At 33.6% G+C, this 26,017-nt stretch overlaps 1 pseudogene; it reads right to left on the bottom strand.

Moving 5' to 3' along the window:
* LOC128188684 (adhesion G-protein coupled receptor D1-like) overlaps positions 1–24,875 on the bottom strand; it is a 32,705-nt pseudogene extending 7,830 nt beyond the window's left edge.
* Between the last annotated feature and the right edge of the window lie 1,142 nt (positions 24,876–26,017).

The raw sequence follows: 26,017 nt of genomic DNA, 5'->3' as shown, positions 1-26,017 counted from the left end.
TTTTTTGTCAATAGCCAATGGAAAAATTAATGACTTCAAGGTAATTGGAATCAGTATTTGATGAAGCACACAATTTAAATGATAGAAAATTTATTAATTATTTGAACAAAATTAAATTTAAACATAGAAAGAAAACATACTGATCATTTCTATGAATTGCGGGAAGTAAGTTCTTTGGAATCCCGATTACAGATATTTTTACAAGTAATTATTTTAATTACTTAAACCACTGTTAACGGAAAACAAGACGTAATAAACGCACAGGGATTTGCCTACAATGTACACAGTCATGCAATTAATTATTATGGGAATCTTTACGAATGGAACTTAATTCAAATAGATCATGATAATCTATATACACTGTACGCCGTTATACATGTAAGGAGCGCCGGTAATATATACGAAGATTGAGTCAAAAATTTAAATCATTTTTATTTCTTGTTCTTTTCAATACAATGTTAAATTACTTTGAAAAAAATCCGAAATAGTAATTACAACTTTCTTTTTTGTTTAATCATTTGAATTTTTTCTGAGGTACATGGATATGTACAGAACATATTTATTTACGCGAATGATACGACATAGGAAAAAAATTATCGGATGTTTGTATAACATTGTTTTCTAACGAATGTGACTAATTTAATTTTAAATATTTTTCAACATTATCAATGTAAATAATATCAGATTTATTTCCTGTTTGTATTTTTACATCGTATTCTCTGAAACCAATAAAAATACTAATGTTAGAAGAAAAATCAAATCCCGCCGAATACTGAAAAACCGATTTCAGTTTGTAATCATACGGATTTTTATTTTTGGTATTGACTATTGAGTTACGGTAACATTTTTTCTGGATGATTTTTTATTTATATTTTATGTAGTAAAAGCACCATTCCAACTGTTACTCAATTACATAACAATTGATGACCCGGGGCTATATATGTTCTGAGCTGTGTGCGCTGAAGCGACACAAGATTCTCGGTCGCACGTGGCGATTGAATTAACACAGACTGACCGAATAAACAAACGGTTGGGAAAGTGAAACAAAATGTTACACATAAGAAGAAGCCACCAAAAATGATTTTCGACGGATCTTGATATCGTTTCGCCAAAAAAAATAAAAAATACAGCGCGAGCTCCTGTCAGCGGGGCGGGAGGAGGGGGCGGGGGGGGGGGGGGCAGCAATGAGTTCGCTTCCATAATGAAACGAACATGTAGAAAAACTACAGAAGTGATTAATATGTGACCGATAGAATCTAATCTAAAGTTGTTTAAAACTCATGTGAATATTCTTTGAAATAATCATCGAATGCCTCAACTCAGGACATTCTTTTATCGTGCTAGCACCTACCGCAAACATGTAACATGGAACTTTGATTATAATTTGATTTGATTTTTAAACTACCTTGTACGCTATCGTATACACCAATGCTTAATCAACTGTACAAGTAAAATAAATTTATCTTTTCATCTTAAACCAATATAATAGTTGAAAACATAATAAAATATAGTTGTGTCCGTGCAAAATATGAAACATAAACGCGTCATAAGGTACATGTAGAAGAACACGAACCGACGGCGGATCACTTATCCACTCGCGCCGGATCTCCTCAGCCATGTGCGAGGGATGATCATCATTTAAAGGTTTAATATTTGAGGGGGGGGTGTTGATTTAAAACATTAATTGTACAGTTTTTAAAGTACTTTACTTAAACAAACGAAACATTAGTTTATTCTAACGATTTTTCCGATTTGGAGTAATATCATTCATTAATATTCATTTACACTCAAATATTTAATTAAATATATATACAAGTAGGACAAACATTTATAACATAAAATTAAAACAGTTCTTGTATATACGGCTATATTAACTCAAACACGTTCATATGCATGTAAGTGTAAGTCGCGGTGTGCGAATCTTGTGTATTAAATAACCGCTTACCGCTAGGTAATGCATCCGTGGCTGATCTCCTCGGCCGTGGGCGAAGAATAGATTACGTAAAGGTACAAAGCACAGAATCGCACAGCTCAGAACCAAGGAAGATTTGAAAAGTTTGCAGTATAATGACCTTACTCTATCAAATAGAAGTTATATATTTTAAACTTAAACCCCACAATTGATCTATGTCTATTATTGCTTTAGAGAATGACATTGCTTTTATTAATTAAATGAACTATTTCTTACTTGACATCCAATCGTTTAATCCACAAAAGATTGTGTGTAATCAAAACTAAAACAATTCTTGAGTTCGCGGCTACATAAACTCATATATGAGAGACGCAACTCTCGTGTATTAGATAACCGCTGACCGCTAGGTAGTCCAGCCGCGAGCATGGTAACCGATTTTCTCGGCCGCGGGCAAGGGAGAGCTTACGTAATGGTACACACACACATGCAGCTCTGATTCAAGGTAGATTTTAAATGCATGGAGTTAATAAATAAAATGTAATGCATAGAGTTTTTTAATTCCATATTTTGTGGTTTACTAGAAAAGAAAAAGAATGTTTTGTTTTACAATTGCCGTTTTTAATGATTGTGCACTACAAGAACTTAACAACAATAATTTTAACTCCTAAAGGAAAAGCGTATACTCCAACAACAACAAAAATTCTTATGAATTAATGCCTCCTGTATAAACCAGCATACTTTCTGCGGCAACTTTATGCCAGTTGTACGCACAAAGACTTTCGTTAACTTGTCAAATGAAAACATGTACATGTCAACATGTAAAGCTTTTTACACTCATACTACACAAATCACATACAAAATAACATTGTAACGACCTTTATGAGATCCCAACAAACAACTTTTCCAGCGACAGCCATATCAAAATCCTAACCGTTTTTAAGTTATTAAGCAAAATTTTTTAGGGGCCATTGGCCCTTAATTTAAGGGGCCAGCCCTTTTTTATTGGTGTCAAATGAAAGCCCTCTATATTTTGCACAACTTTTATTCTACATGTCTTAACAAAATATTTTTCGTTTAAAAGATATAAAGGAAAATATGTCTAAATTTTCGCACTTTTTTGAATCCTGTTTTTTGATCCCCTACCTTTTCCTAAATAAAAAACGTAATCTTAAAACAAAAACAAATGTGCACAACTACAATGTCTCTGTTATTCAAATTCGTTGGATTCCCATTCCCTGCTATCATAGTCTCAGAGCCTTTGTCTGGAAACAAAAGGCCCTAAAAAATTTTAAAAGGGGAATAACTCTTTAACGGAAGGGGAATTCTAAATTTAATGAATTGTTTAAGATAGTGTTTTGTAAAGTACATTAGCCCTGAAAATTTGAGCAAAAACCGTTCAGAAATAAGCAAGATATGAAGCCTCAAAGTTCGCGTCTAGGAAGAAAAAAAAAAAAAAGAAAAATAATTTTTCCCGCACAATAATAGAAAGGTCTTCCGTTGGAAACGGAAGACCTTAATAACCGCTTACCGCTAGGTAATGCAGCCGTGGCTGATCTCCTCGGCCATGGACGAAGAATAGATTACGTAAAGGTACAACGCACAGAAACGCACAGCTCAGAACCAAGGAATATTTGAAAAGTTTGCAGTATAATGACCTTACTCTATCAAATAGAAGTTATATATATTAAACTTAAACCCCACAATTGATCTATGTCTATTATTGCTTTAGAGAATGACATTGCTTTTATTAATTAAATGAACTATTTCTTACTTGACATCCACTCGTTTAAACCACAAAAGATTTTGTGTAATCAAAACTAAAACAATTCTTGAGTTCGCGGCTAAATAAACTCATATATGAGAGACGCAACTCTCGTGTATTAGATAACCGCTGACCGCTAGGTAGTCCAGCCGAGAGCATGGTAACCGATTTTCTCGGCCGCGGGCAAGGGAGAGCTTACGTAATGGTACACACACACATGCAGCTCTGATTTAAGATTTTAAATGCATGGAGTTAATAACTAAAATGTAATGCATAGAGTTTTTTAATTCCAGATTTTGTGGTTTACCAGAAAAGAAAAAGAATGTTTTGTTTTCCAATTGCCGTTTTTAATGATTGTGCACTAGAAGAACTTAACAACAATGACTTTAACTCCTAAAGGAAAAGCTTATACTCCAACAACAACAAAAATTCTTATGAATTAATGCCTCCTGTATAAACCAGCATACTTTCTGCGGCAACTTTATGCCAGTTGTACGCACAAAGACTTTCGTTAACTTGTCAAATGAAAACAGGTACATGTCATCATGTAAAGCTTTTTACACTCATACTACACAAATCACTTACAAAATAACATTGTTACGACCTTTATGAGATCCCAACAAGCAACTTTTCCAGCGACAGCCATATCAAAATCCTAACCGATTTTGAGTTATTAAGCAAAAACTTTTAGAGGCTATTGGCCCTTTATTTAAGGGGCCAGCCCTTTTTTATTGGTGTTAAATGAAAGCCCTTGATATTCTGCACAACTTTTATTCTACATGTCTTTACAAAATATTTTTCGTTAAAAAGATATAAAGGAAAATATGTCTAAATTTTTGCACTTTTTGGAATCCTGTTTTTTGACCCCCTACCTTTTCCTAAATAAAAAACGTAATCTAAAAACAAAAACAAATGTGCACCACTACAATGTCTCTGCTATTCAAATTCGTTGGATTCCCATTCCCTGCTATCATAGTCTCGGAGCCTTTGTCTGGAAACCAAAAGCCCTAAAAAAATTTAAAAGGGGAATAACTCGTTACCGGAAAGGGAATTCTAACTTTTATGAATTGATGAAGATAGTGTTTTGTAAAGTCCATTAGCCCTGAAAATTTGAGCAAAAACCGTTCAGAAATGAGCACGATATGAAGCCTCAAAGTTCGCGTCTAGGAAGAGAAAAAAAAAAAAAAAAAAAAAAAAAAAAAAAAAACTAGAGCAAAGCTCGTTGCAAAGCAACGAGTGGGTCTTCCAGTAATGTCGAAAGTAAAGCTAGAAGTTCCTGTAAGAAGCAGGGTTCTTAAACCAACAAACGTAAGAAACTAAGACAAAAAAAATCGAATTATTCTTGGTACGAGTTAACAAAATCCGAATGATACCAAGTACGAATTAACAAACCTTATCGATTTCAAGAACGACTTAGCAAATACAAATCCGAATCTGTTAAAGTACGATTTAACCACTATCGAATAATTTTAGGTACGAGTTAATTAAACTCTGAACATAAAACTATTTTCTTAACCAAGAATGTGGAATCAAAATTTCCGGAAAAATCAAATTTTAAAGCCCTATATCTTTGTATTGCATCGGTCGATTTCAGAACGAATTTCAGTTTTGAATTATGAATAATAAGCTCTTATTTTCTGCTTAATGATTAATAACTAATTATCGCTTAAAAATACGTTATTATGAAAAAACTTTGTAGCACTTTTGACCCCTTATTTGAGGGGCTGGCCCCTTTTTCTTGATATCAAATGAAAGGTCTTATAAATATAAACATATTTTGTTACACAAGTATTCACGAATTGTTAACCGTTCTAGAGATATTCGAACAACTGTGTTTTAGGGGCCGACCCTTAAACTCCTTACCAGGGCCACCAAAAAAATATTTTTAGATCCCATATCGTTAAAGGCCGAACATTTTACAAACGCCCTCTTTTTTACCTGTACAAACTTCAAAATGATGCCGCTTGTCAATCAAGTTTGAAACAATAGCACCCAGTTTGATTGACGTGATCGTCCGAGCGTGATCTGGCCAGGTCCGTGGATTTCTGTTTACTAGCAATTAACAACGTTATCTTTGATATCTTCCGTCAGTATTAAAAAGGGGGAATTGAAAATTGATTTTTAAAAATTACCAGTATTAAAATTTATTATGAAAAATAATTATTCAGTGATCATATATAACATTTTCTTTTACAACAAACGTACACTGTGCTACTGAAGCTATATTTACTGGTAATTCACTCAGTTGAAGTTGGTGCATGTATGTCACTCCATGGAAAACGAACTCCATTAATTATCGACGTATAATGGCTGTCTATACATTCCACATTCTTTCTGATCGTATGGTTTTCTTATACTATTATAATTGTTAAAATTAAGTTTTTAAACAATGTCATGTGCTAAACACAATGTACTGACTTATACTTTTATAGCAAAATTATTTTACGGCATGTTTAATTGTGCTGTACACATGTGTGCTTAGAGAAAATTCGGAAGACACATACCATTTCCGTATAAAATCGCTTCATATGGTCATTAGAACAATAAGATATTTAAATTAAGACCAATTCTGACTAATTCTTTATTTCCTGTGTATTAATTTGCCTCCTGTGTATAGCGATTAGCAGTGTTCACGACCACAGGTAGACTGCAAGCCCCGGAGGCTTTCACACCTCTAATAATTATAAGCCCCGCCCTCACCTGAGATTTACCACCCGGTAAAAATGTTCGGCCTTTAAGAACACTATTTTGAGCAACTTTTCTTCTACAAGGCTTTTCAAAATATTTCTCCTTTTCTAGATATTAATGACCAAATTTTAAGACATCTGGCCCCTTGAAACCCCTAATTACGTATCATATGTCTTAGGTATGGTACTGTATAGATAAACAGATGTACAATGAACATTTTTGGTTCTATAATTGATAGCAAATTATTTTTCAGTAAAGAGTTTTTATAAAAAGACTTTAGAGCCCTCTTGGCCCCTTTTTTGAGGGGCCAGCCCTTATTCCTTGATATCAAATAAAAGGTCTTGTAAATATAAACACATTTTGCTCAACAAGTGTTCAGAAATTGTTGACCGTTCTAAAGATATCTGAACAATTGTGTTTTAGGGGCCAAACTTTAAAATCCTTACTGGGGCCACCAACAAAAATTATTAAGGTAGCATATTGTTAAGAACATTATTCTAAGCATTTTTTGTTCTATAATGCTTATCAAATTATTTCTCCTTTTCTAGATACTAAAGATCAAAGTTTTGAACTTCTGGCCCCTTGAAACCCCTAATTACGTAACATATGACTTAGGCATGGTACTGTATAAATAAACAGATATACAATGAACATTTTTGGTTCTATAATTGATAACAAATTATTTTTCAGTAAAGAGTTCTTGCAAAAAGACTTAAGAGCCATTTTGGCCCCTTATTTGAGGGGCCAGCCCCTTTTTCCTGAAATCAAACGCAAGTCCTAGTTAATCTGAACAACTTTTGCTTTACATGTCTTAACAAAATATTTACACATTAAAAGCTAGGGCCAAAAATGTGAGAAAATTTCGTGAAAAAAATTGGTGCCTATTTTTGAGCTCGGGCGAGCTTCGCCGCCTTGCGCATTTTTCAAAATATCAAATAAATAGGATCATCTAAAGACATTCATCTACTATCCCTGAAAGTTTCACGTTTCTATCGCAATTAGTTTTAGAGAAGTTACGTGGACAAAATGGTCCCTAAAAATTCACTTAATCCTCACAATCTCGAACCGGAAGTGACGTCATCAACCAGAAATTTTATGATATCAAGTATATTTGATGCTCAATGTGTCCTGTAAATTTCATGCAAATCGGTCATGTAGTTCACGAGAAATAGCGTTCGAAAAAAGTCAGAAAAAAAAAAAAATAAAATAATAATAAGGAAAGAAACAATAGAATAACAAGAGGGTCTTCCGTCGGAAACGGAAGACCCTAATAAGAATAATCTTAACCAGCACAATAATAGAAAGGTCTTCCGTTGGAAACGGAAGACCTTAATAACAAGATGAAAAAAATCGAATTATTTCCGGTACGACTAAACAAAACCCGAATGATTTTAAGTACGAAGAATATCCAAAAATCAGATGAAGAAAAAAAACATCCGAGCAAACATGACCGTACAGCGAATGAAGGGAGAAACAAAACATTTGCGCAAAAGTTCCTAAAATAGGCAAAATAAGGGAATTAAGATTGATGAGCAAATGAGCAACGAACTTAAGAAACGGTAGAAAACTTGATATGATGTTAAACATGTGGAAAACGGATTGTGGGAAGGGAGAAAAGCGACCACAGGATTGAAGGAGAAACAAGAAAATTTGGCAGTTGGATAGTGTCATAAAATACGGCAACAGTATAGTGAAAGATAAAAAAATCAGAATAAACTTTAAGAAACCTTATCAAAGAGACTAGCGCGAAATAGACCTAGTGTTGCTGAAGTTGTCAACATTCCACCCACGCCAACAGAAACCAGTTAGGAACATTATGAAATTTTAAAGCTGCATAAAACCATTTGGTCGCCATATAAGTTTCGATCGCTCCTCAACTGCCTCTGGGGTTTATATACCGCAGGCCAAGAAAGTTATGGTCGCTTGCTTTCCGATCGAGGCATTCAGGTTGCACAGACTCCTTAAAGCATGAATTGCACATTGTCATAATTTTTTTTGTAAAAAATAATAAAGAAAACTACAATCAATAAAACAAAAAAATATATTTATTCTTTAAAAGAATGTCCAATGGTTCCTTGTTATTTTGCACAGATAGTGATGCCTTACTTCGCATGCACATCGAACACGTGTGTCGTTTAAACAGAGTGCATAACGTCTGCATCTCTCAGAAGACCCCAGCGGCACTACATCCAACACAGTATACAAATGATGGTAATTCCAAGAAAGTAACAACGTAACATCGTTTCCATCAGTTTCTACAAAAACTCTCCATTTCCCATTTTCACAAAATCCATGCGGTCATTGACATTGCTCGATCTGCCACAGTTTGTGGTTTGCGTATGTGCGATATTATTACATACACGGGAAAACGTTCTACAATTATCGAGGAATTTTGAAATACGTGTGCTTGGATTTCAGTCCGTCTAGTTTCATATTTTATTGGATATTCCTTACCAGTGCAGTGGATATCATTTTTGTTCTATACGCGTTCTACAAGTCTTTTCGTTGTATGTAAAGTGCTCGGGTGAATAAAATACACGAATGCGGTAAAGCATTAATAGTGCTATCGGCCTTATATAGGGAGTGTGTAGCGATGAGCAGAACAATAGAAACTAATATGGCAGTAGTCGGAGATAAAAGGGAAACAAGTTGCTGTCCTTTAAAAAAGGACTACAATACGTGGACCATTTGCATGTGTTTCCAACGAAAACGTGAAAGCCTTAAGATTATCAGAGATTCCACCGACTCTAGCCTCTGCTTTTAACCACTAAATTTATACGTTGAATTACGTATGTACATGTATGTATAGCCCTTACTTTTTATCTCAGAATTTAAAGGATTCATACTTTCTAAAATAATTATGATCTATCTATGAATAAAGTTTGCATGTATAGTATCAGGCATTCGGCGAATTCTACTATTTGCGCACACATTACGATTCGCACTACTTTGTTAACTATGCAGTGACAGCTTTGTATAAATTAAAAATTTCATATTCATATGATGCATTTTTCTTGAGATTTAAACTTTTACACAGTGACATAATTATTCAATCATACTTAAATGCTTAAAAAATTTAATCGGGAAGTTCTCTAGCCTCGACTACTATAAAAGTAAAGTTAAGTTAATTGTGTATTCGGAAAACAACAAAACATTGCAAATTATGCTATTTGATGCATGTTGTAGTTTCGGCATAACATTAACTTATTTCATATTACTGATAGTTCAGATCACACGCCAATCATTTCTTTAAAAGGAATACTTTGTTTCTGTACTGTTTACCGACAACTTTACAATTACAGCGCCTTTGAACTATGTGTGCATATGGCACGGAATCCCGATCTCGATTCAGATAAACGTGTGCTAGCCTGGTTCCATGAGCTACCCATTACGCAATGGAACCAGGCTAGCTCATGCGCAGGCTGAATTTTCCCCATAGCATCCGGTTTAACCTCGCTTATATATTTTCTGCGTGGACCTCAGGGTCCACGCAATAATACGTATTCATGAATTCGTGTCAGCTTTGACATTGAGACCACAAGGGAATACATATAACAAATATAACAGAGAACAACACAACGTACCACAATATACGGGTTATGAAAGAGTAAACAAAGGAAGACTTCTGGGTACTTATTGAACAACAGCAGCAGCAACAATAACAGACATGTAAGGCCAAACTATTTATCAGGGAATACATAATGGGGAAACGCTACAACCTTGGCAGAGAAATAAAATACAATTAAAGGGACTTGGACACGATTTGAGCCCAAATTTAAAAATGTCATTTTCCCAATTTTTATGTTTAGAATGGTTGATAGGGGTACTTTTAATGCTTTAACAAAATTTGAAAGTCAAATATTGTTTTATAAGCAAAATACAGAGTTTGAAAATCTTTGTTTTGAATACAAAGCTCGAGCTTTGTTATGGTTTACATATGTTATTTATTGGTTTAAGTCTCAATCAAATGTTGCTTTGTTCTGTTTATGATATTATCTATGAACACGAGCCTTGTTTGCATGACAAAGAATTGTCAGCATTGTATCTTGCTGATAACTCTACGTATGACTCTCAAATTTCATTTGATCATTAGAAATGCATTCCTAAAGCATTGTAAATATTAAAACAGAAAAAAAGAATTTGACCAAAATCGTGACCATGCCCCTTTAAGGTGGAGGCCAACGAGGACACGGACAAAGTTTTCAGTAACAAAGACAGCGACAACGAAAAAATACGTGGATGCTAATGGTATCAATTTGTTTACCAAGCAATTAAACAAAATCGAAATAAAATTTCTATCCAAAGGATTGAAATACACACAAACCCCACTGTGATAAAAAAAAATGTGAAACATACATCAAAGAATACACTCACAAACACCTGACCGAATACTAGTACATCAATAATACGATGAAGAAATTTAAAATACTCAAATAGATTAAGTAAAAAAAAACCAAATCTTGCGATCAACCTAAACAAAAGAACGGGAAAACACTCCAGAAACTGTTCAAAAAACGCTCGAGAGCTACACACTGGATAGTACAAAATGTATATACAAATCCTGTCTAAAGACGAAACAAATGCCATAAAACCATAAGCGGATAACAGCGGAGCAGTCGTAGTTATGGTACGCAATATTCTCAGCAAAATCAATGAAGAGTTCTATACTGAAATATCTGAAAACCAGGAGAAAGCAATCATACGAAAAGGAATCAAAAACAATCAAAGAAGCTATACAAAAACAGAATTCTAAATACATTGATTTAACATTCTGTTCTACTGTTGGAGGATCTGCAGCATCCCTAACGTCTTAGCAATTTACTGCATATTATCGTGTAACCACTATGTCAAAATTTACAAAGTTTCATCAGGGATGACTTAGATAGATCTTTCAACATCTATCAAATCAAGTAAACACTTATGATGAACTAGCAAGTCACCAGGCCTAAAAACTTCAAATTTTTTAAAAGTGAAAATTGCAAAACGGAAATGGATAACAGATTTACGAAGGATTTAAAAAAAAAGAATATTGTATTTACGTTTAATAGGAAATACTTTCATCCAATTAAAAGTACAGCCCAACGCTGCCTTAAGCTTAGAATTTTTACACGAAACACTGAATATAAAGTCAAATAAAGAATTTGGTGAAGAATATAGCCAGAACCGTACGAATAAATGGAAATATATTTAGATGATTGTTTTATTATATGGAATAAAAGAGACTCATTTACAAATGTTGAATAATATTCTTAATGATATGGAGCCAGATATCAAATTAACATTAGGGAAATGTTCCACTGAAATTCCGTTTTTAGATGTTCTAGTCAAGAAGGAAAACGATAAAAATTCTATAGTTATATTCTACAAGACTACAGATACTCGCCAGTATTTACATTTTGGTTCATCCCATCTACGACAAATAAAAAAGTGCATTCCTTACAAACTAGTCAGGAAAATATGTACCATAGTCAGCAATGAGGAAACCAAAAAAATCATCGTTTCAAAATGATGATGATATTCTTGACTGACCAAAACTATTTATCAATTTAAATAATGACGGCACCAGAAAGGCAAATAAAACAGAAAGACATGATCTTATTAATCCAATTTTACGGAACAACATGGAAACAAAAATATTACCACTCGTTACTACCCATAATCCTAGGAACCCGAACATAACCCCGGTAATCAGTAAATTCAACGGAATTGTAAAAAGAGATGAAGATATGGCTTGCAATTGATTTTTATGCATTGCCCGAGCCTAGTTTTACTTGGCATCGTTTCATAATTGCATGTACGATTGCAGTTTCTCGCTTGTATTGTCTCATTACGATATTGGGTAAAAAAAAGTATCTACACAAAATAAAACGAAATGACAAAGAAGTGACATTTATAACACACATATATACACACACTCTATCTTCAAAATATTAAATTTTTTTAACGGAGCACCATTAAATATAACAGTATTTACAAATATCCAAAAAACACATATTAAAAGATCAATGTATAAACGGTTAACAATATTCTGTCGATTACACTTCACAACATGTTTTACAATATCATCATGGCAGAAATGTCATTATTATATCAGTACATTTCTAATCAAAACAGTTTTTCATAGTCAAAAATTAATGTAGATCATGCGCGGATCTAGACATTTTTTTTCCGGCGGGGGTCAAGGGATAATTGTGTTGGTTGGCCGGGGGAAGGGGGGGGGCAGTCAGGGGCCTATTTCGCTAATTATTCTCAATGTAAATTTATTTAATTTGAAATTTCCCCCACCCCTCTTTAGATCCGCGCATGAAGAGTTCCATAATAATGATTGTTAGATAGAAAAGACGCAATGAGTATACATAAAACAACTCAAAATATTTGATATTCACGTACATGTAAACGTTGTTTATAGAATAAAATGTGGCGTGGGAGTTTCAGTTTGAGACAAAAATATAATTTGCATCTTCATTGATTGTACAATCTACGCTCAATCAGAGGAACAGTTCTCCCAAGAAATGCTGTACAGAAAATGCAGCTGTCTTTACCTTCCCAATTTCTCCCCATATAAAAAAAAAAGGATATCGATGAGTTGAATTTAGCCCCGTATTAGCAGAGATATGTTCCTTGACTTTAATTGACTATTTATGCAGAGGGAATGTTACATGTACTTTTAAAGACTTTAAATTTGCTAGAAGTTTTGTTACTTTAGACTTTGTAGAGGTAACTGTCTTTAGAGAACATCAGATGTATGTTTCTTAAGACTATGCTGGGAGTATGTTACTTTAGACTATGCTAGAAGTATGCTACTTTACACAATGTCGGGAATGTGACGTTGGACTATGCCTGGGGTATGTTACTTAAGACTATGCCGGGGTTATGTTACTTATTCAGAATATGCCGGGGTATATCACTTTAGACTATGCTGGGGTATGTTACTTAAGACTATGCAGAGAGGTATTTTACTTTATACTATGCCGAAGTGTGTTGCTTCATACTATGCCAGGGTTTGTTACTTTAGACTATGCTAGGGTATGTTTCTTAAGACTATGCCGGGGAACGGTACTTTGGACTATGTCGGGAATGTAACTTTAGACTATGCCGGGGAACATTACTATTGACTATGCCATAGGAGTGTTACTTTAGACCATGCTGTTGGTATTTTACTTACCAGTATGTCGGGATGTAATAACATTAGAATACGGCGGTCGGTATTTACTTTAGATTATGCTGAGAGGTATATATTCACTTAAAGGGGCATGGTCACGATTTTAGTCAATTTTTTTCTGTTTTTATTATTTACAATGCTTAAGGGGTGCATTTCTAATAATAAATTGAAATTTAAGAGTCAGTCGCAGAGTTATAAGTAAGATACAGGGCTCACAATTATTTGTCATGTAAACAACGCTCGTGCCAAGTGCTTGTTTATACATACGTTCAATATACCAGTAAAACTCTTTTACTTTGGTCAAAATAAATTTTGACCAAAATCGTGACCATGCCCGTTTAAGACAATACCAAGGGTATATTACTTTAGACTTTTCCGAGGGTATGTTACTTTAGACTATATGCTGAGAGGTATTTACTTTAGACTATGCCGTGGGGTGCGGAGCCGACATTTTCCCTCGGGGACATTCAGCAGGTTCCGGGAGGTAACCTGTGTATCCGCTATAGACTGGCTTCTCTGTTTCTCCTTGTCTTTCTCACCAGAACTTACTCTACAAGACAGACAGATGCTTCGTCATTCCGTCATCTATCTCTTGTGGTCGTGCATTTTCAATAATTTTTTTTTTGAAAATACTTTGCATCATAATTATAACAAAAATGTCTTCCGAAGATAAAATTAATATTTTCCTTAAAAAATTAAATTAATGAAATAAGAAAACAGTACAAAATGGACATGACTAAGACTTTTTTCATTACAAGAAGCAATATATATTTTTGACATGTATCATTTCTAATACTACATCTCTGATGCCAAATACCTACCCACCTCTTGGCAATTCCACCATTTCAGAAATCTGGGACACGTTTGTGACGTCATTGCTGATGCCGTTAGTTATGGAAGCTTCCTCTTCATTATCATTCTCAGGCTTCATCTTGACGCATAGCAACTTTCTCACGTGACCATTGGTAATTACGTGACCAAGAAATATACACATACCCTATTTTATAAAGAGAAAATTCATATTCCAACTAAAAGAAAAAAACACTGTACATGTACCTATAACGTATGCGTTGCTAAATCAGCAGTGATAGATGTATGGGAAATGACTGCGATTTCTTACGAGTTCTTACTGTTCTTTAGATGCAGGTCTGTAGCTCCCGGTCTGAAAAAAACACTTGGATGGACGACCTGGGAGCTACAGTGCCTCCCATACTAACAATCTGCAATTGACGGCGCACAAAAATTTGCGCTAGTTTTGGACTGATTAATCTTATTTCCGAACACATTCTATACAAATATTTGATTCAAAAAAATTCCTTGGACACTTTACTACAGATATCGTCACTTTACTTGCCTCTGATAGTCTTTTAAACACCATCACCAGCCCCGTAATGTGAAGTGGTGCAGTTTGTTTACATGTAAAAATGGCGACTCTCGATCTCGACGTGAATTTAACATTCTGCAATTTCTGAGGTCGGTTAGCGTGTTTAAGAGAAAGTTTGAGGCAAGTAAAGTATCGATATCAGTAGTAAATTGCCTGAAGAATTTAATGGTACTTATGTTTTCCATAAAATTTGTGTAAAAATAAGGTTAATTAGTCCAAAACTAGCGCACATTTTTGTGCGCCGTAAATTGCAGATTTGTACTATGGGAGGCACTGTAGCTCCTAGGTCGTCCATCCAAATTTTTTTCAGACCGGGAGCTAAAGACCTGCATCTAACTGTTCTTATGATTGCCTTTGAGTTCAGAAATAAAACACCTGGACAATTAGTATTCCGTAAAATTATAATCTTTGGTAGTATATATATGAACACAATTTTAGGATCCGCTTCCCTTTGCACAGTGTAAAAGAATATCTTAGCTATTATCAAAACTTTGTATTACACGATTTTACTGTTACATATATTTGGAAAGAATCTATAATCTTCTCCCAATCAATCATGACCGAAGACTAGATAAAACAGATATATTAAAAACCAGCGTAGGATAATAACCCTTTGGACCCTAGTGCAGACTTCACAACTATTACCTCTCGACAGTATAAACCTACTTAACCTGAGTGGAACAGAAGCCCACAAGCATGGACAGACTTAGCTACAGTATAGACTTATTTAACTGAGTGGAAGAGAATGCCATAAACACGTACTGAGCAGACTAAGCGACAGTATGGACTTATTTACCTGTGTGGAACAGAAGGCCACAAACATGTACTGGACAGACTTGGCGACGCCAAGGGTGGTGGCCAAACCCAGAGTCCACATTAGCCCATGGACCGGAACCAGAGACACAGCGGTCAACAACTGATTCCTGAAATTAAAGATGTCAGACATGTCAACACTCTCAATATACTGCTAAAACTTAGATGTGTTAATTCTTTTTATTCTCTCCATTCTCTTTGTATATGCATTTTGTTAGAATTTCGTGTATAAAGGAGGGATTTTCAATAGCAGAAACTACATTACAGTGTGTTGATTGACATAGTTACTTTAAAACACGCCGAAGTTTGTAATCTCGTTTGACGTCCATTGCAAATCTCGTGGCCATGATTAACCCAAATATGCTGAGATTCACCTGAAATTTAAACGCAGAGTTCGCATAAAACGCATGCATACAAAGTATTCTAGTTGGAAACACGCATCAAGCACAGATGAATAGTACTCACTAATTGTATTGCCAGAGTGGGGCCAACAAAGGCCCATCGGGTTCCCTGCTCAGGGGTCAACCAGCAGCTACAGACAGAGACAGAGAGATCAACGAATAAAGACGCAAACAGATATACAATTGATTATACCTAACCAAGTGTGACAAATAAATAAATAATCAAGCATCTACATAGTCATAGAAAAATAACTAAATGATAAAATCATAGTAGCAAAGGTGTTGGAAGCTAATTAAAGTGTGGGGGGGGGCTTGACTTATCAAAGATCTTGACAAACAATTTTTTTTTTTGAAAAATAGCCCCCCGCCCTCCCCGGTTCATGAGCATTCTTGTTTTTTCTTTAATTTCATTTATAATTATCGTACATTGGTCTACAGGGTGACTGAAGTATAGATACGTGCTTTATGTGCAAGGGTGGGGTTTACATAGAGGGTGACACAATGTACATGGTGGGGTTGATTTAACATAAATACAATTAGTGAACAGATTTGGTGGAGTTACAAAGAAATTTAAATGATTTAAATGATGGTTGAAGTTTACACAGCTAACAACACGTGATTGGTGGATGAAGTCTTCAGGCATATACGTGAATAGAGTTTACAGGATGAATGGAGTTTACTATGGTGGATGAGGTTTACAGGATATTTGTGGAGTGTACTTAAGGAATGAATTCAATATTTATTTGTTTTATACGATATAACATGGTTTGGGACAGTAAACGCCCTATAAACCGCGAAGCTGTTTATAAAAAACGTAAACTGTTTCAAACCATTTTATATCGTATAAAACTAATAAATATTGAATTCATTGCTTATAATTTTATTTGTTTACTCTTCATTGTAGATAAAAACGGTCATTTGACCTTTACAATGACGTAAAATTGTACAAAATTCACACGTAACGTTAGGTGTATTGATACGTTTTTGACATTAGACTTACTATGGCGTAGGCAACATTCTTTATACGATATAAAATAATTTTTCAGCCAATCAGAAAGCGCGTTACGACCAAAATAAATGATAAAATATTTGTGGAGGTTACAAGGTAAATGGAGACCTACAGAGACCCCGATCCGTAGCTGTCGCCCCTCAGGGTTGCCGTCAGACCGACCACCACCATAGCGGGCACCCAACACACCGCCAGCACCACCACCCGCCTGTGGAACCGCTCCAGAATGGTCACCGATCTCAGCTGTAAATAAACAGCACAATCCGATTACTTTGTAAGTTCGGTAACTCCGTGTCGTGACTCCAAATGCGTTACATTTGGTTTTATCATCCGATCAAAGCGCGCAATACAACGCAACCTAAGCCGTGAATATGATAATCCGATGTATAATGAAGTAAGGTCTTAATGAGGGGATAATTACTATGAAAACAGAACATCAGAGACAATGATATGTAGAAGACTTATAACAGTTCATGTCTAAAAATAAGCATAACTAATGTATAATGAAGTAGCTAGGTCTTAAGGAGGCTCACAGGTTAACAAATCATCCACCAGATCTATCTCACGGTTTTATATAATTATATGATTTGCCAAGCTTTAAACTATTATCTAGTTTTTAAAAATTCCATATCTACCTGAAGTTTCTTAAGCAATACTCTATTATTTGGTAAATAAACTTTTTTTTATTTTAACTTTGAGTATTTGAATTTATAATATTGGACATCAGGGCCTCTTTATGACATTGTTTTAATAATTCGGAATACTGACTATATAAAAGATTTATAACATTTTCATATCTGAGAAGAAGCATCACCGTAAAATCAAAGGCCGTGTGAGTACGATATATACTGTACCTTTGACAGGAGATGAAGTCAAAAGGAGAGCGAGCAGAACTGGAGCGTCAGAAAGAAGTAATGGATTACGGCCGTGGCTGTTCTACACACAAGCTGTTGGTGAAATAGTAGTCATAAAGGAAAAAAAACATAGAGGAAATATACAGAGAGGAAATATACATAGAAAAATTATACAGTCATAGAGGAATTATACAGAGAGGTAATATACATAAAGGAAATGTACATAGAGGAAATATACAGAGAGGAAATATACATAGAGGAAATGTACAGAGAGGAAATGTACATAGAGGAAATATACAGAGAGGAATTATACAAAGAGGAAATATACAAAGAGGAATTATACATAGATGAAATAAACATAAAGGAAATATACATACAGAAATTATACAATAATAGAGAACATGTACAAAGAGGTAATATACATAAAGGAAATGTACATAGAGGAAATATACAGAGAGGAAATATACAGAGAGAAAATATACATAGAGGAAATGTACATAGAGGAAATATTCAAAGAGGATTTATACAAAGAGGAAATATACAAAGAGGAATTATACATAGATGAAATAAACATAAAGGAAATATACATACAGAAATTATACAATAATAGAGAACATGTACAAAGAGGTAATATACATAAAGGAAAAGTACATAGAGGAAATATACATAGAGGAAATATACATAGAGGAAATATACATAGAGGTAATATACAGAGAGGTAATATACATAGAGGAAATGTACATAGAGGTAATATACATAGAGGTAATATACAGAGAGGTAATATACAGAGAGGTAATGTACATAGAGGAAATATACATAGAGGTAATAAACATAGAGGTAATATACAGAGAGGTAATATACAGAGAGGTAATATACAGAGAGGTAATATACATAGAGGAAATATACATAGAGGTAATGTACATAGAGGAAATATACATAGAGGTAATGTACATAGAGGTAATATACATAGAGGTAATATACAGAGAGGTAATATACATAGAGGAAATATACATAGAGGTAATGTACATAGAGGTAATATACAGAGAGGAAATATACATAGAGGTAATGTACATAGAGGTAATATACAGAGAGGTAATATACAGAGAGGTAATGTACATAGAGGAAATGTACATAGAGGTAATATACAGAGAGGAAATGTACAGAGAGGTAATATACAGAGAGGAAATATACAGAGAGGAAATATGCATAGAGGTAATGTACATAGAGGAAATATACATAGAGGTAATGTACATAGAGGTAATATACAGAGAGGAAATATACATAGAGGAAATGTACATAGAGGTTATATACATAGAGGTAATGTACATAGCGGTAATATACAGAGAGGTAATATACAGAGAGGTAATATACAGAGAGGTAATATACAGAGAGGTAATATACATAGAGGTAATGTACATAGAGGTAATATACATAGAGGTAATGTACATAGAGGTAATATACATAGAGGTAATGTACATAGAGGTAATATACAGAGAGGTAATGTACATAGAGGTAATATACAGAGAGGTAATATACAGAGAGGTAATATACAGAGAGGTAATATACAGAGAGGTAATATACAGAGAGGTAATATACAGAGAGGAAATATACATAGAGGTAATGTACATGGAGGTAATATACATAGAGGAAATATACATAGAGGTAATATACATATAGGTAATATACAGAGAGGTAAAATACATAGAGGAAATGTACATAGAGGTAATATACAGAGAGGAAATATACATAGAGGTAATGTACATAGAGGAAATATACAGAGAGGAAATATATATAGAGGAAATGTACAGAGAGGAAATATACATAGAGGAAATATACATACATAGAGGAAATATACAGAGAGGAAATATACATAGAGGTAATGTACATAGAGGTAATGTACATAGAGGAAATGTACATAGAGGTAATATACAGAGAGGAAATATACAGAGATAAAATATACATAGAGGAAATGTACATAGAGGAAATATTCAAAGAGGAATTATACAAAGAGGAAATATACAAAGAGGAATTATACATAGATGAAATAAACATAAAGGAAATATACATACAGAAATTATACAATAATAGAGAACATGTACAAAGAGGAAATATACAGAGAGGAAATGTACAGAGAGGTAATATACAGAAAGGAAATATACAGAGAGGAAATATACATAGAGGTAATGTACATAGATGAAATATACATAGAGGTAATGTACATAGAGGAAATATACAGAGAGGAAATATACATAGAGGAAATGTACATAGAGGTAATAAACATAGAGGTAATGTACATAGAGGAAATATACAGAGAGGTAATATACAGAGAGGTAATATACAGAGAGGTAATATACATAGAGGTAATGTACATAGAGGTAATATACATAGAGGTAATGTACATAGAGGTAATATACAGAGAGGTAATGTACATAGAGGTAATATACAGAGAGGTAATGTACATAGAGGTAATATACAGAGAGGTAATATACAGAGAGGTAATATACAGAGAGGTAATATACAGAGAGGAAATATACATAGAGGTAATGTACAGAGAGGTAATATACATAGAGGAAATGTACATAGAGGTAATATACATAGAGGAAATGTACATAGAGGTAATATACATAGAGGTAATGTACATAGGGGTAATATACAGAGAGGTAATATACAGAGAGGTAATATACAGAGAGGTAATATACAGAGAGGTAATATACAGAGAGGTAATGTACATAGAGGTAATATACATAGAGGAAATGTACATAGAGGTAATATACATAGAGGTAATGTACATAGAGGTAATATACAGAGAGGTAATATACAGAGAGGTAATATACAGAGAGGTAATATACAGAGAGGTAATATACAGAGAGGAAATATACATAGAGGAAATGTACATAGAGGTAATATACATAGAGGAAATATACTTAGAGGTAATATACATAGAGGTAATATACAGAGAGGTAATATACATAGAGGAAATGTACATAGAGGTAATATACAGAGAGGAAATATACATAGAGGTAATGTACATAGAGGTAATGTACATAGAGGTAATATACAGAGAGGAAATATACATAGAGGAAATGTACAGAGAGGAAATATACATAGAGGAAATATACATAGAGGAAATATACAGAGAGGAAATATACATAGAGGTAATGTACATAGAGGTAATGTACATAGAGGAAATATACATAGAGGTAACATACAGAGAGGAAATATACAGAGAGAAAATATACATAGAGGAAATGTACATAGAGGAAATATTCAAAGAGGAATTATACAAAGAGGAAATATACAAAGAGGAATTATACATAGATGAAATAAACATAAAGGAAATATACATACAGAAATTATACAATAATAGAGAACATGTACAAAGAGGAAATATACAGAGAGGAAATATACATAGAGGAAATATACATAGACTGAGGTAATATACAGAGAGGAAATGTACATAGAGGAAATATACATAGAGGAAATGTACATAGAGGAAATATTCAAAGAGGAATTATTCAAAGAGGAAATATACAAAGAGGAATTATACATAGATGAAATAAACATAAAGGAAATATACATACAGAAATTATACAATAATAGAGAACATGTACAAAGAGGAAATATACAGAGAGGAAATATACAAAAATGAAATATACATAGAGAAATTATACAGAGAGGAAACTTACATAGAGGAAATGTACATAGAGGAAATATACATAGAGGAAATATACAATAATAGAGGAAATGTACATAGAGGAAATAAACAGAGAGGAAATATTCATAGAGGAAATATACAGAGATGAAATATACAGTCATAGAGGAATTATACCTAAAGGAAATAAAATTATTTGCGTAGATCTATTTCGCTTTTAAATATAACCACTTCTCTTAAATGAGAAATCTTTAAAACATTTTTGGGGGGAAGAACAATACCTATGTATCTAAAGCAGCTAAATCAAAATTAGAAATTAAAAAAACAAAACAAAAGAAAAACATATCTACTTGTAACTCTATAACATATTTGTCAATGGTCAGACTATCTTAAATATCTAAGAAACGATGATGTTTTTAGCCGGGCTCTGCTGAAAGCAGAGTCCTGGCTATAGGCAGGCCAATCGCCAATGTTACTATAAATAGCACAAATAAACAAAAAACCAAACAGCGTCAAGGTAAAGCTTCCGCTATACCAAATAGTTACCCAAAGAGCCACGTTTTGTCAAAAGTGTTGGCATTTTGTTTCTTTTTTTAAATTTCGAATGAATTGTCTCTCTTTTTTAGTTTTCTTATTAATAATATATTTTCAGTCTTTACTACACAATATGCAGAAAGACACACCAAAATAGCCCTGCTTTCAGTTCTTCAGTACTTTGATTTTAATCTAAAAATTACAAATGATTAATTAGATGAAAAAAATGATAAAATCACAGTATCTTTTATTGACCACTGTCATCACACAACTATAAATAAACAGTTCTCTGGCAGGTTCCCTCTTCCGAAAACTCCATTGAATTTTCAAATAAGCATGGTGTAAAAGACCAGAGCAAAACCCATTCAAAGAGATGCTCAACGATCTTGGCCGATCGCCTCTCAAGTTCAGTATTTCCAAACACTTTAAGTCTAACAATTTTCTTAGAAGAAACCAAAATCCATAGTATACGGTAGAAAAAATCGGTATACATTATGCATTTGAATAATAAAAGGACACGTGTGTTTTATGAAGTAAAAGATATAATGCTTACTCTGCTCTCAAATGAATTTTCCGCTCCGATCAGTGCTAGCTGTGCTCCAATAAGCGAAATATTCAAATTGATCAGAATGAACATCCCATCGGATGTGACTCTGAAATTTCAGAAAAAGAAGGTATAGTGCATAATTGAAGGCTATCAAATTCAGTTTTTAAAATCACAGTAAAATGGACCCCACTTACGGCAAAAAACATATAAGACAGAGGGACAGCATGGTTCCGACCAATGAAAATCCACTTCCGGTTACAGAAAGTTTGACCATGGAGGCAACCTCTGACTCCGTGAGCTGAAATGGAGTAGTAGCGACTAAATTCAAATACTTTAAATGTTATTTATAATATACAAAAAATTGTTACGTTTTATAACTCTCGAATGATTCATATACTGTATATGTCATTCTTTTTATATACACTATTGTTATAACCCATGAATATTTATATTTTGTAAATGATATTCTTTTGAAATACAAGTCATTGACATGATTGATTATTCTTCAATATATATATATTATATTTATGAAGCAAATCATCATATACCTGTACAGACTGTCAATGCTGTAAATTTATTCATTTTAAATGATATATGCTTAATGATATATGCATGTACAACTCATGCAAATTCATACCTTGTCTTCACATACATGAACATTATTAAGATAGCCTTATTTATGTTGATTTTTTTACGGGAACAAACCGTAGCATTGCCGACGTCCATTAGAAATGTATAACTCGCCATATTGGTGGATATGACGTCACTTCCTCTGTCAGATAACCACTTCTGTTGGAGATAGATATAATTTGTAGAATATGTATAGAAATATGATTCAAAGTAACATTTTCATTTATTTCTCTTTTCTTACATCCGTTATCTGTGTGTTTTAAAAAAGATAAATCAGTTCACATTGTACAGTTAAAAAAATTCTGAAAACTCAAAATTAGTTGTGTTGTCCATGAAATGCATTTCATTGAATATAATTACATTGCACAAACGTAAATAAATGTAAGCGTATGCATTTATAAACAACTGAATACGGGAACTTATGTTATGAAATATCATTATTCGATTTCATTTAAAATATAATATAGTAGCTATAGGTATAAAATTACGTCCCCTTTCTAAACTTTGTGACATGAAAGAAAAATCTATCAAAATGGGCTCATAATTATATTCAATTATAAAAATCCTCTCTTTTGTGCTCAAAACCTGCCCGGGGTCATCTTGGATGGAATATACAAAAGTATTCCCAGACTGACAGAGGTTTTTATTTTGTATATACTGTTTATGTTTAATGTGTAAGATTACAGCCGTTGTTGTATAGATCGTCACTTCCTGTCCTGTGTTTGCTATCGGGATATAAAGCATTGCTCCATAGTGTGAAGCCGGGGATTGAATCACAATACAAGGGATGACTGACTTATTGTTCTGGCAATTTTTTGCATTTGACAATACAGAATGGCAGTCATCTTGATTCCTTATATATTAATAGAATGGCAATGTTCACCAATCGCTTACATTAAAAGGACATATCGGTTTAGGACATAGCGTTTATTGAACAAGCTAGGTAAATGAGATGATTTTTTAAAACACAACTGTGACTGAATAAATAAAACAGTTTGAAAAATCACGATAATCTGTTACTACACGGTCACCGATTCCAAAAGACAAATTGGCGACTTAACAGGAGTCGATTAAAGACTGTTTAATAGAAGAGTCAAAACGAATAATTTTTTTTGTACCTCCTTTTCCTGTTTTATTAAAACTTTCATATACGTGCTAAATATCAAACCTTTTTTTGATATTTAAACAAATATTAAAACATCTTAAAAATAGCGCACAATGACACACCTTAACTCCATTATGGCAGCAAATATATAATTTAAAGGCAGAAAATTATCTATCTTCTTCAATATCATTATCCTGAATTCGCCTGGTAAATTTTTAAACTAAATTTAAAGTTTATTTTAGTTATTGAAATTTCACATTTCGGAAAAAGCATACCAGATAACTTTATAAATGCAAAGCGTACATTCCTTATGTTACTTTGATTTATATACTCGATTTTTGAATAAAATGTAAAATTACATATTTTCTAAAGTTTAAATACCTGAGATTCAGAATATCAGCGTCTTTTTCCTGGTTCGTTACAATTTCACACCTCTGGACTACCACACCTTTCCTCGGCACATCCCCAGTATCTGTAACGTCCGTTTTATGACCAACAGTTGCCACCAACCGGTAAGCTGATTGTCTGGGTGTGGACTTTAACTACATAAATACTTAATTACGATACACGCTAACCTCCGTAAGATACCCTTAATTACCAATAAATCTCTCTGTTTTAGCGGAGAAGTTTTATTTCTGTATCATGGTCAGCATTTTATAGATTCATCTCCAAGAGCCGTTTTTAAACCTTGAGGGATAAATGTTCGAGCAAAGACGGCGTCAACTGAGAGTTATGTGAAGCGGATTGATGATGTAATAATTATTAATAAGATTTTTGACATATTGGTAAAAGGAGGTCAAACATTATTCATAACAACATGGAAAGCATATGACAGCAGGATGAGACTAGTGGATCACTCATCATAAAAAGTCAGCACAAATACAGAAAAATCGTTATGCCTTTTGTTTTTTAATCAATAGAATAGTTGTTTAAACCGCATCTTGTCTGTGTCTTTTTATTTGGGGGACGGGGGGGGGGGGTTATAAATTTTGTTTTCTTGATAATTCTACGTACTTGGCTTTGACTGTGTTTTATTTTACTATGCATCCATTTCAAATCCAGCAATGCGTAATGGGTGGGTTGAGGGTCGAGAAAGAATCTGTTTTAAGCCTATCGTATAAATGTTATATCAACTATATACCAATACTTATATTATTCAATGCTGTATACATTTATTGCATGATGCTCAGGGCGATATACTTTATTCCCCCCCCCAGCTCATAGCACAATCATAATTAATTACTGTTCCACGATCGTTATCTACAGAATGATGATAATGAAGTATGGTATACTATGTCCTATAGTTCTAATCATTTTTTTTGCTTTAAATTTCGAAAATCTGTTTTCAATCAAACTGCATGAGCAAGAAAAACTTAAGTATCAGATGTTTATTTTTATTCAGATACACCCGTTCTTTTAGTCAATTAGGACGTAACTTAAAGGTATATGTGGCGTGGCGTTTTGTAGTGAATAACAATAATAAGATCTGATTATTTGCTATATTTCTTTACTTAAGTTATGACTTTCACACAAATTACGCTTTATAAGTCAATTGCATAACAAA

Source organism: Crassostrea angulata, chromosome 6 (genome assembly GCF_025612915.1).
Source record: "Crassostrea angulata isolate pt1a10 chromosome 6, ASM2561291v2, whole genome shotgun sequence".
In the NCBI taxonomy this organism is placed as follows: domain Eukaryota; kingdom Metazoa; phylum Mollusca; class Bivalvia; order Ostreida; family Ostreidae; genus Magallana; species Magallana angulata.
This window is presented reverse-complemented; position numbering and strand designations above follow the sequence as displayed.